Source organism: Motacilla alba, chromosome 1, assembly GCF_015832195.1.
Source record: "Motacilla alba alba isolate MOTALB_02 chromosome 1, Motacilla_alba_V1.0_pri, whole genome shotgun sequence".
In the NCBI taxonomy this organism is placed as follows: Eukaryota; Metazoa; Chordata; class Aves; order Passeriformes; family Motacillidae; genus Motacilla; species Motacilla alba.
Window position 1 is genome coordinate 12,092,078 of NC_052016.1, and position 13,514 is coordinate 12,105,591.

Sequence of the window (13,514 nt, forward strand, 5' to 3'; positions counted from 1 at the left end):
ATAGCTAAAGTGCTAATTATTTTTAATGTAATTACATTTAATTATCATAATTGCTACTCATATCTCCTGTCCTAATAGAAAGATGTTAAGGGTCTTATTCACAGAACTGTTATGTTCCCATCATGCAACGGAGAAATGAATAGGGAACATTCTGTGGATTGTGAGACTAACAGTCCCAGTGATTGCTTCTTTTGGGGACTACAATTTGCAATATGTGTCCATTGCAGTGTGAAACTGAGATCAGCTTTTCAGAACTCTGCCCATGGCTCTTCCTTTTGGCCTGTGCAAATGGAAGCCCAGAAACTGGGAACAGACACCAGATAATCCTATTTCTGGTCTTAAATTTTACCCAAAGAAGTATCTTCCCCCCACCCACCACCACTTCAAAAAAAATCAGCAATTACACTCATGATTGCAATTATAGCAGTGATTAAACATGATCTGTGCTGATTGACTTGTAACATTAACCAAGATTTTTGCTAAATCAGTATCCAGAGCAGGCAGTTGAGATATAATGTTCACTATTTCTGGTGTTAGAGCAGATGTTCCATGTTTTATCATAAAATCTATGAAGTGGGACATATATCAATGATGTTCATATTCCATATGATATATAAGGAAATTTGTTTTCTCTTTAAAAAGCATTAACTAAATATTCATAAATGGTCACTGGTTTTTTGTTTGCCTATAGGCATAACTGAGTTATTTTCTTCCCAGAAAGTTAAAACTCATAGAAGGACATTTTGCATGATGTGGTTGAAATTCAGCACTGTATCATTATTCACGGACTTTTGCACTTTGATGTTCATGATAACGAAATAGTAGGTACAGCATCATTTGCAGGGAATGAAGGCCTTTTGTGGAGAGACTGAAAACTATAAAATCAAGTGGATATTAACACATAGTATTAAAACTGCCAAAAGCATTAAAATCCAGCAGGAAAAAGAGTGTGCACAGCTGAATGATAAATGGAGATAAGCTGTGCTAAAGCAAGGCAGCACATACACAGCTGCCTTCTTGTGCTGCACAGCAGTGGTGCTTGTGCTTCACTGTGCTTCTGAGATGGATCTGAGATGTAAGAAAGTGCACAAGTGTATTAACTTTCTTTTCAACTCTTCCATCAAGTGAGCCAAGTCTCTGTGAAACAGACCATCATTGCAAACCTTGTGAGGGTTTGCTCTTAGTACTTCATCAATAACTAGAATGGGTGAGATGGATTTCATTTGCTCAAGCCTTGTACTAATTAAACTATTCTGAACTGAAGAACCATCAGAAAAGAACAGTTGTATTTTAAACAAGAGCACCAAATGCCGTGTGATGGGAACGTGGCCAGTTTGCAATGAGGGAACCAGCCACAACAGATACAGAACGTGTCATTTTGTATTTGTTGGCATGGAGAGGATGTGCTTAGCAGTGTGAGTCTAGACATGGTTTCTGGATTTATAATTGTGTTTGGAATATTTTAGTCCAGTTCAAAACTGTTCAAATGGAGTTTATTTGCAGGACCAAAATCTAATTTATGTTTGCATGCATAAAATTGGGTGTAACACTCAACAGTAACTTACATTCTTCAGTATAGGCAGTGTGTGAGGTTATGTTTCTTTGCAAAGGCATAATTGCTACAAATTGGATACCAGGAACTCTAATTGCTCTCTGTGGATTTATATTTATCTGTCATTATTATGTCATGTAGTTCCTGAAGTCTTCAAACCAGGTTATATTTAGGAATCTGATTATTTTAATAGGATGCTTTTTGTTTTTAATTTGATGGTAAAATGCATATAGGCTCATAATGCATTTCTTTTATAGACTTGAGATTATTAAAAAGGAAAGAACTGAGGAAAAGGGGGAAAGAAAATCGTAATGAGTGAGACTGGGATCAGGATATAATGGAAAAATGGATGACATGGCTTTGAAGAAAATAAGGAAGGTAGTAGGAAACTACCTATACTATTTATTTTTTCCAGGATGGGAATTTTGAAATGCAGGACTCCAAAAGGAAGGACACCAACTGCAGATAGGCTCAGGAGGACTTTTAATGTCTATTTCTTTAGATGTTATACCAGTCTCATAAAAACTGATAATTAGCTTTTTTTCTCAGGGTTCTCTTAGTGACAGAATGGAAGGAACACAAGCTATCAGTTTCTGATTACAGCATTACAGTGAACTGTCTCCTCAGCAAGTTGTATAAACACAGACATAAAATTGTACTTTTCCTTTTATCCTAAAATGTTTTTCCCCCATCTTATATTACTTTGCCTTTGTTTTCCAATATAAGGTCTTTGTCCAGGCAAAGAGACAATTCAGTTTTGAACTGTGTTCCAGTTGTCTCATCAAAATAACCTCAGAAGTGTCAGTCCTGTAAACTTTCATCTGACTGCAAGTGCATCTCCTGGAGTTCTTGTATGATTTTTGAAGTACCTTTTCTGCTCAGCAGTGTCTCTTCCAGTTCAAATTACTTACAATTCAGTTACTTTTTTTCATGATTCTACAAGAGACCTGAGAGCCCCTGATTGATTATACAAGAGATACAGAAGTAGTTTTTGCCACTTTTGAAACAGCTTTTCATTTTACTAGTTCTTCTACTTATTTCTTGTCTATTTTCTAACCCTTGAGCAGAAGTTATCTGCACATTGACATCCAAGAATTGCCTACACTGTAGATATGTCTATAACAGTCATTTGCACAGTGTATGGTTGGTCTTTCAATATTTATCCAGTGGCTCTGCCAGCTCAGCTTGCCTCCATCACTAGGTTCTTAAAATAAAATGTGCAATTTAATTGCAGACACCTAGGATTTGTAGTCCTCCCAAGGAGAGAAGGTGCTGGGACTTGCATTTCAGCAGGTACAGATCTTTGATCTCCTGAAAATGGGTTCTTTGTTGGTGATATTTTAGCTGTGGCACTGCAAAGCTGTTTCTGCCACAGGAAAGTCTGTAACAGGAGAGAGACAAAATAACTGAAACTGAGGAGGTTGGTAACAGGTTTTACTTTCTGGACATTGAGTAGTTTTTGGAGATGGATATGAGTCTGTTTCAGCGATTTTGCTGCTTTGAAGGTGTGATTCTGAAAGTTCTTGGGCTGAAATTGGAATGATTTTTCTTTTTTTCTAATCAGAGTTAATCTCCATACATGTATTCCTGCACAAGTACAGATCAAGAGTGAGGGAGCAGCAGATGAGCTGGGAGAAGGCAGAGTTAAAACACCCAAAGCAGTGCTGATGCCTGAGCCCATATGCCATAAATGCTGCAGCTACATCCCAATCCTCGTGTTATATCCCAAATAAGACAACTTAGTAAATGTTTTTACTATTCCTTGTTCACCTTGTTGCGCCATGCTGTTATATTGCACTTGTTTTAATTAAATTAACTTCTCACTGAAATGAGTTTTTCAAATCCTAATGAGCACTCCCTGATTCACACTTTTTTCTTCCAAGTGACAGATTAACATTTGGTCCAAAAATCCACCCCCCCTCCACAGAAAGATAAAAGGCTAATTTTTAAATAGAAATTAGGCTACTCTAAGTCTCTAGTTGACCTATGAATATTTAGAAAAGTGTTAATTAAGGGATTTGTGAGTGAATCCACCTTGCTGTGTCACACAGTCATTAACCCTAGCAACTCCCAGATGTTCGTTGTGTCAGTGTTTAGGACAAGCCACAATTCCACTGTATTTGACCAGTTTGGGGAGGGCTTCCCAAGGTGGTGTTAAAATCTCTTTCAATTGCCAAAGAGTGTAGGACAGGCTCATATGTGCTCCTCCAAGCCAAAGTTTCATGTTTGGGGCTTTCACCAGTGTTGCTGTACGGGTGACGCTATGAACCCAATCTTGAAGAAACAAAGCACTTTTCAGAATTGTATTTCTCAGTTAACTCTGTTTATCAGACTTGATTCAGTATTGTGCCTATTTAAAAAAAGAAAAGCCCGATTACTGATACATGAGTGTAATAGGGGAAGGGGTTACTGTGTCTATTTTGTTACATTAATTTTTTAAAAAACCCTGAGATTTTGTGCATGATTTTTCTGAAATTGCCCTGTTATTAACTTTCAAGCATCTTAGTGAATTAAGATGCTTTTCTGCAATGTAGCCCTTAATTTGTGTGGGCTGAGGAATTGTCTTCAGACTTGTAGGAGTGTTCTGCTCCTTTCAATGTGTCCCACTCTTACCCCAAATGACACATGGGATATTTGCAAGGCAAGAAGGGGTAGAAGAAAGGAGAATGAGGAAGAAAAATTCTCAAAAATGAGAACTGATTTTTTTTTTTTTTCAGTGCCAAGGCATAACACTGATTGTGTTATTTTTATGCTTTAGTCTGATCTTGGAATACACCTAGGACATATTATGTGAAAGGTGACAACTGTTTTGTATTATTGAATAAGAGTTAGTAAAGTATATGTGTCTTCCCCATTGCACTTCAATTCTGAATTAAAAGAAACTAATATTAGAATATTTTTGGGTTTGGGATTTTTTTGTTTTGTTTTGGTTTTGGGTTTTGGTGGTTTTTTGAGTTCAAATAACATCATTTTAAGAGAAGTTTTGACTGTAAAAGTATGCAGGGACTTCTTAGAACAGTGGCAATCTAAGCCTCAGAGTACCTGCAATAAGTGGAAGTTGGTGATGAAAAAAGCCCTGTTAATTACTTCACCTTGCATATCAGCAGTGGGAAACCTTGCTGCTTTCTTTGTCTGCAAAACCTGGATTTATAAGAGCTTAAATGGCACATGGCTGAGTTCTGAGCTGCCAGCATAAAAAACCAACACTAAATGTCACCTCTCAAGATGCAGGAATTTGGCTGCAGTGCCACGCCAGCTGTGCTGGCTCTGAATGTGTCACTGCCCAGCTGCTGCAGGTCATGTCAGAGCAGCTGCCTCCCTGGCAGCTGCTCAACAGGTCCTGGAGGGTTGGATGAGCTGCTTTCAGAAACACCTGCAGGTACCTGCAGCTTTCACTGAGCAGCTGGACAGGGCTAATGAAGAAACTCCATAAATTAAGCAGCCTTTTTCCTGTTTTATGCTTTATGAGTTTATGAGGTGGCCAACAAGTGATGGAGAGTGCTTGGGAATTGGCAAGGCTGAGGTGTGTGGTGTCCTAGGCTGGGGTGTTACCCCTCTTCTCCTTTTCCAAGTGTCTCCAAGGCTTTCCAGCAGCAGCAGGAGGAGGTGCAGCTTCCCTTGGTAGGGCTGGCTGGAGGGGGTAGTGCTGCTTGCTGAAGTAAGGACAAGCACAGAGCCATCTGGACCAGGGGGAGCTGAAAAATTATGTTAAAGACCAGACCTAGCAACCCCTCCAGTTATATACCAGATATAACTTATTCCCCTCTTGAAACAACGTATTTCTCAATTTTTAGCATTTTTTCCCTTTACACCTGGCATTCTGTCACTTTGACAAAAATCTGCATATCACACAACTTAAATTCAGGAGACTTGTTTAAATTAAAGTTGGTCTATTAAACTACCTTTCCTTTTGTGTTCACTGACAGAGTGTTCCCTACCATTCCAAGATAAATTGGAAGCAATAAAGGAATGCTTTCTCAAAGGAAGAAGATGTACTAGTACTTAAATTTTATTAGGTTTTATTAAAATTAAGTATGGCTGGATCTGTTTTTGTGACTTATCTACATATTGGAAACCTAGGATTCTGCCCAGACTGAGGAAAAGTATTTAAGTTCATAATCAGCTGTTTTCCCTTAAAGGGCATAAACAATTCAAAGTGATTTAAACTGATGTTGAAATGTCAGACTAATTATCCCATTGTGGTCATGCTCCCAGAGGAGAATGAACCTCTGCAAGCAAAACCCAAAGCTTTTATTTCCATACTAATAGTTTTTTTTCCCTGAAACTTATCTTGCAATAAACATTATTTTTCAAGTTAACAGATATTCTAAATCAGTATTTAAGAAATATTTTTTTTTTAGTTGCAGGTATATCTTTGGCAGTAAGCAACTGGGGCTATTTCTTTTCAAGTTATACTTTTGAAACAGGATGGGTGGGGTGTGAAAATTAATTTTGAAATAGTTATCTTTTTAAGCTAAAACCCCATTAAAAATTAAAGAAAATTCTCAGTTCCTATATTTTGTTTTATTTGCATATATATTTATTTTCTAGATCAGAGAATAATGAGCTTTTTTCATTTCAGAAAGGATACTTCTGAGTATAAACACTGGGTTGTTAAGCTTGTTTCCAATGAAAGCAAAAGGAAATGGTTTCAGGAAAGGCATATAATGATGATATGGTAGAGAATCAACATCTCAAACTGAGAGAAACAGATAAACAAAAGGCAAACTAGTAGCTAATAGCACTAAGTGCTGGCCAAATACTTTGTGGTTTTAAATATGTGTGGATTTTTGTTCAGTCATTAGCATTAGAGCTTAACACATTTTAACAAAATTGCCTCCCTGGGGGTATTTCTGTTTGTTTATTTTAAAGGTGTTGTTGAAAGAGCAGATGACTGCATGGCAAACTAGGCCAGGACTTTTATGTAGTAATAATATTGGAAAACTAATAATCAGGTTTAAATATAATGAGCTGTTTGCTTCTTGTTAAGATGGAATTCATTTTAGTTTTTTCAGCAGGTGGATTTTCAGAGGGACTCTTGATTGCTGACTTGTTGTGTCAATGGAGAGAAATTATTCCAGTGAATTGAAGGCAAAAGTCAACAGGTGTAATCTTTAATTCAGAATAATCATTGTTAATATTGAGATACCTATTTCTAGAACACCACAACACAGCTTCCTTGTTTGCCAAAATAGCAGGTTAATTTTTGAGAATGTTCCTTAAAATGAACACTATTCTACTAACACTAACTTTAGGATTCTCAGCTGAAGGCATTTTTATAAAGTAATAGGGTTTTTTTTAAAAGCATTTTGATACTGAGATTAAGATTACTGTCATTGATTATGTTTCTGCAAAAGGCTGTGCTTCTGTTGCAGTCAATAAAATGGGAATAGGTTATAATACTTTAAAATTATGCTTATTATTTTATAAACTACTTCCCGTTGTAATTCTGTTGGACAGCTCATTAAATATCTTCTCCCATCAATGTCTTTTATGTTTGTTTATGACAAGTTTTGTCCAGCTTCATTGTTCAGGAGTTGTTATTAAAAAATCCAGAATCAGGGTTGTGCCTCTGAAGAACTGGAACAAATGTATTTTCTCCTTAGAATTTAGCTATTTATGTTAAAGATGCAAATTGTCTGTATTTTCATTTACATTTACTGATAAAATTGCATTTATTAATATTTTCAATGATCCCAGGCAGTTTAGAAGCTCAGTTATGAAAATTATCTCTAAAGTACAGTGATTATCTAAAAGGTTGTTTTGATTCTCCTAAATTTAGCCAGAGAGCTGGATATTATTCCTCTAGATTAAATAAATTCTGATGGCCAGCCTTGTGGTGTTAATTTTTGTTTTAAATGAACAGTATTTTTATACATGGGATGGTGAATTTTCTCTAAACTCTAAATTTAGCACATCTTAGGCTATCATAATTATTAGGTTTTTTGTTTGTTTGGAGGTTTTTAATCTGCTTTTGAGATAAGCAGCTTCCCACATAGGTAGAATGAGGAAGAGACCCCACTTCCAACATTTCTCATCACCAGGGCAATAACAGGGTCTTGCTTCTCCCTTGGTTGCAAGCTGAGCTGCACCTTGATTAAACAGAGAAATGAAACCACTACAATTATAAATCATTGACATGACCAGAGTCTCTGCCAGCCACAGGAATCCCAGAGCTCATTTCCAGCCTGGTTTTGTAGCCCTGATTTCCAGTTGTTCCTCACAGGGTGTCCACACTGGGAGAGGCTGAAGGGGGTGCAGGTCGCCCAGTCAATTGCTGGAGAGGGTAAAGAACTTGAGATGTATCTTTGCCAGTATTTCCACTGTTTTTCTGTTTTAAAAAGTAAAGAAATCCTTCCCCAGTGAAACTGTTAGAAATGGAGAGCTCAAGGTTGCACTGGACTGCACCAGCTGCTCATTTTGTGTCACTTGGTGGCTTTTGAGCACAGTGGAGCAGCTGGAATTAGTGAACTTTGAGCTTCTGCAATCTTAGATCAAAAACCTGAGCTGTTTCCTGTTTTCTCCCTAGAGAAATAAAGTGGCTGTAAAATTCTGTGGGCTTTTTGTCCCTGAAGATTACATCTCCATTAGTGAAAAAGTTCCAAGTTGTAGTCCATCTGGGTAACTAATGTTATCTTAGTTATGAATACAACAACCACAAGAAACTTTCATAAATTGTACAAAACTTTTTTTTTTTTTGAAGGTTAGCATTGTATTTTAAAGGGTAGGAGTTTTTTTTCATTCAACAAAAAGTCATTTTCAGGAAATTCACCCTTTTCTATTAGTGAGATTTGCAAAAGATTGATTTCTCTGTGCCAATTATATTAGACAAATATTTTATTAGTTATTTATCAGGTGAAAGTATTGGTGGATTAAAACTTTCCCCTTGAGTATCCCTGCTTTGTGCTCTAGCTTTGAGGGAGAGAAAGTAGTTTAGGAGTCATTAGAATTTTCATACTGCTTTGTTTTATTCACATAACTAAGTGTTTTTAATTTAATGTAAGAAATAAGGCCCTTGGGCAGAAATCAGCAGCCATCCCTTCATATGTAGATGCAAAATCAATCTTTCCTACCTTTTTGCTTCTTTAAGTCAGAAAAATCTTCCAAAAGTTTCTTAACCTGTAGACCATAACATATTGCTCTGTAGTTTGTATTGGCAAGAAAGGAGAAGATTAGCAATGTGGCAATTAAGATAAAAATTTAGCTATTGTTTCTTTTGCAAGTAAAGAAATGGTAACAGTGAAACAAAGTTTAGCTCTGTAGATTGTTCCTGAGGATTTCAATGCCCTCTGTTTTTCGTCACTGTTCTTTTTAATGTTTAGGTTACCTGCTTAAACGTTGTTTAATTACATCCCTTTGCAGGTTCTCTTGGGTACAGTTTGTCTAATATTCAGTATGAATGCTGGGTTGGGATGGCAGTAACTTACTAACTTCTCTCATTCTGTTTTTCTGTGGCTGAGATAGACGGTTTGTTTCTTAAAAGAAAATAGCAAACTGATTGATGAGGAGACCCTAAATTTGAAATCTGGAAGGCAGGGAACAGACTGCAAATCAAACAGCATTTTATCTGTCAGTGGAAAAGAGTAACAGAAGGATTTTCAGTTGGAGAAAATCATATGAGTAATGTAAGCAGGATCTGAAATTGCCTGCTATTTAAAACAGAAAGAAAATTGCAAGTGCAGTTGGCAGAGCCCTCCCTGGCAGCATTATTCCAGAAAGAAGGCCTGAAGAGGCAGATGGATAATGGTATATATATCATGATATATCAGCTACAAAACAGACCACTGCTTTGGGTTTTTTGGTTGTTTTTGTTGTTGTTGTTGTTGTTTTTTTGTTGTTTTTTTTTTTGCTCTGCATCTCTACTTCTAAATTTCAGAAAACCATTGTCATTGAAAACTAATTCAGTCATTTTCAGCAAATGGGTCAGCATTCCCCATATAAATAATTTGTTCATTAACAAAAGGTTTAGCTTTGAAGTGCTTGAAATGGAACCTCAGATAGAATTTTTTAAGTAAGCTTTGATCCAGTAGGTCACCAGGAACTGAGTGATAGAGATCTACTTTTCCAGTGTTTTTGTGAATCCCAAGCAGGGTACTCAGGAAAGCCATATCCCATAATCAGTGTTGTTTTGGGAGTTTTTCAGCATGGTCATAAGTACAAATATTTTCCTGTTTTTTTTCCATGTTGCTTCTTGGCTGGTTCATTTCCAGCCGCTGTGTAAGTAAAATAGTGCAGGATCCCAGCTGTTTCACAGTGATGTGACTAGATGGAAAAATGGAAAATGAGAGAAAGGAGCTGTAGAGAAATTGTAACTGAACACTGAGGTGGAAGTAAGCAACACTATGAGTTAATTGCGTGTAAAACTTCATATTTTAAATATTATGTCAGTGATTTGTTTAAGCATGTATGTGAAATTCTAAACATGCACGCATAGCTAAAAGCAATAATATTCAAAACAATAAAGGAAAAAGGAAATTGTCTTTTTTTCTCTGATGCTGAATTTCAGCCCTGAGAGGATTTGACTATTAAAATTCTTGGTTCATTACTGTTATAAAAGAAATGTGAGTCATAATTTGACATGTACCTCCTGAAGGAAATGCATGATCTTGGATTATTAACATATTTTAATGTTCCCAAGCAGAAGATTATCTCACAGTATTGACCAACTATTTTTTTCTTGTTTGTTTTAGCAGTAACTCTGATGCACACAATTTGGCTTCCATCTCCTAAAGAGTGTAGTTTGATACAAATGTCCCTTATAATTCAGTGTTTTCCCTAAAGAGGGAGAGTTCCCTTAAACTGTCCCACAAAGGCAGTTTTTAGAGCTTTTTTATCCTTTTTAGAGCCTTTACCTTAATGTTGAGGACCGGTTTTTTCACATCACTTACTGGGGTCTGTGAGATGTTAAGACTCTTGAAAAATCAACTTAACAATGTAGAAGCATGACATCCAAGAGCTGTTTTTTAAAGGTGTGCCAGATTTTATTTTAAATCTGAATTTGTCTATTTAATTTATTTACGCATATATAAATAAAATACTTTATTAATAGACTTCTAAAATACTTCTGTGTATAACAAATCTGAATTAATTTCTCATTTCCTGCTGTGCATGAAGCACCCACCTTATGTTAGTTTAAGTTCTTAACTTCTTTTTGTGCTAAATACAGATACTTTCTTACAGTGTATGTACACAACACACCAAGCTCCTGTAACACTTTCTAAATATACAGACGGATGGCAGTAACAAATTCAATAATTCTATAAATATAAAGTGAATAATAATTTAAAAATAATTTTTGTAGAGGATGAGAACATCAGTGTCCTTTTAAAAAGCTATTTTTTTTCTATTAGTAGAGATTTCCATTTTCATTTAGGATATTATTGGCCAAGGGAACAGGCCAGGATAGGCAGGTTCTTACCTTACACAGTAAGAGGAGTTACTTTACCCAAAAATTTGTTATACATTGTGTCTTGATATATGAATGTATATTTAGTGTTATTCCAAGATACTCAATCCTGGTTTGGGTGTCAGGACAAATTCTTTTTAGGCAGTTTTTGATGCTGCAGTGTGGTAATGTGTGTACAGATATAATTGGAACAGGGATCTTTGAAAAGCAGGGCAGCTCCTGTCTTGCTAATTGCTCTGATTCAGTCAGACCAGCAAGTGGTTTTTTGATTTTTATATACAAAGTAGGTGCATTTAGTGGGCTTTAGAATCACTCTTGAATAATGGTAGCAATATATTCCACGTGAAGTGTGCAAGTGAGCATAGTGACAGGTTGTTTTTCTTCTGTAGTTGCTAAATAACTGCGCCAGATTAAAAAAAAAAAACAACTGTGCAGCAGCAGCCCATGGTATTTGCAAGTCTTTGTTGTCAGATGAAGCAGAAAGTGTTTCCTCTTTCCACGCTCGATATTGAAAAGGAGAACACTGAATAACGTGATGGAAGAATGCAAACTATTTTGAGATAATACTTTTTTTTAAAATGAATTAATTTTGTTGCTGCACTTGTATACTGATGGCTAGTGAATCATCAACAGTGTCTTCACACTTCTGGTAAGCTTTGTAGCCGTTGCTGTCACATGGTGTTTGGAATTAAAATATTGGAGTCTGTTGCACAGAATTCCAGCTTTCCTTCAGTCTCAGGCCAATTACTGCAGTAGATCAGGAGTTTGTAACATTCATTTAACCACTTTGTTTATATCTAGTGAATATGTATTTATATAAGAAAAAAATAAGTAATATAGGAACTCACATTTGGGAGACTATGAATGCATAATAGCAACTGGTGTTTTTATGCCAGTGGGGCTGGGTGAGGATTTTCCAAAAAGTCACCCTCTGCTGTCTTCCCTTCTTCTGTCCTGTCCAGGATGGTTATTTTTAAAACCGTTGGAATCCAGCTCAGAAACAGATACAGGGAGTTGCTTTGGTAGAGAGCATCAAGTGCATTTTGGGGTTTTCCAGTCACGGCACCCGAGGGGAGGGCAGTGATCAGCCCCAGTGGGGCCAGTAAGAGTGGGTTTGGCTGGGATACAGAAGGATAAAGTTTAAAAAGAGACAGAAAGCATGTTAGAGCTTATAGGAAGTGAGCTGAGGGAAGAAAATATGGCAGTCCTAAGCAGAAGTTTTGCTTTGGGAGCATGAAGCCTCTAAGCACTCAGGTCTGCAAGGAGAAGCAAGTTTGAGGATAAGGGAGGATGGAGTACTTTGGGGAAGGAAACCTTTGTGAAATGCACACTTGGAGGTACAGAACAAGTACCAGGGAACTCAGTAGGAGAAAATGCTGTAGGATTTCAGCTGTGAGGGGAACGGACCAGAGGATTAGTGGGGACAGCCTAACTCTGGCATGTCTGACTTGGTTTTGAGACAAGAATTCAGACAATACTATCAATACCAGATTCTGGTACCCCTTAAAAAACAACCAAAAAAAAAAAAAAAAAAGGCAACATAAATGTTGTAGCCTTACTAAATGTGTTCTGATTTTGACGCAAGGCTGCTGTGTGGTTTTTCCCTGCTTTATGCACCAGACATGCTTTTAGGGCAATTCCAACCCTGTGGTGAGGTGCAAGAACAGGAGGTGGTGCTGCTGCAGAATGATTGTGCTGATAAAGTTGCCTTTGTAGCAGCACATGTGCCAGAGAGGGCAGGAAATTTGGATTTCCGTGATGATTCGTGTCAGGTTCTGACCACAAAATCAGTTCTTGTTTCCCTTCTGCTGCCTTAGGTTCTTTCATAAATTTTCACTCAGTTCAGTTCCTTTTGTGTTGTAAAATTCCTCACAAAGATGAGTCTTCTTCCATAGGCTGTTCCAGACTTCACTAACTGAATCTTCACCCACACAGTTGGCAAATTTGGCTGTATAGGTCTTGTCAAGTAGTTTCCATTAGCTTTATTTTTGACATCTTTACTATATTTCTCTTCACACGAGGTTCATCTCTTCCTTTCTACACACAGGCAGCTTTTCTCTCTCCTTTGGAAGACGATGTTCACTCTTTCCTGCTTCACACAACCACAGACAGTGCCCTTCAACTTGATTTGCTGTCTTACTCAGTTACCAGTTTTTCTGTTGCCATACAGCACTGAACAGTGTATTTCCCTGTGCTTTCCCTTCTCTCAAAAGAAATGTTCTGTGTCTACTCAGTTTTATTACTGATTTTGCAATAGCTGTTATAAGATTAGTAAGCAGCTAAATTTCTGGCCATAAAAGGATAAAACTCAAGCTTTCTAAATTTAAATAATGAAAATGGAATTTATTCTCCATTATGTTTACAATTTCTCAAAACATGAATATATTTATTAGTTCTAACAGGGTAACATCTTTCTGGTCCCTGAAGCAGAAACCTAAACCTGAAGCATTGAGGTCACTTAATGTGCCCTGTATTGCTTCAAAAGCTCTCCAAGAATGGGCATTTTATATCTTTATCTTTACAAGCCACTACAATATGGCTTTCTAAAATAATAAT

At 36.9% G+C, this 13,514-nt stretch overlaps 1 protein-coding gene across 9 annotated transcripts in view; it reads left to right on the plus strand.

Moving 5' to 3' along the window:
- The window catches only part of EPHA6 (EPH receptor A6), a 381,012-nt gene that overhangs the window by 128,513 nt on the left and 238,985 nt on the right, over positions 1–13,514 (plus strand). The window lies entirely within an intron of this gene.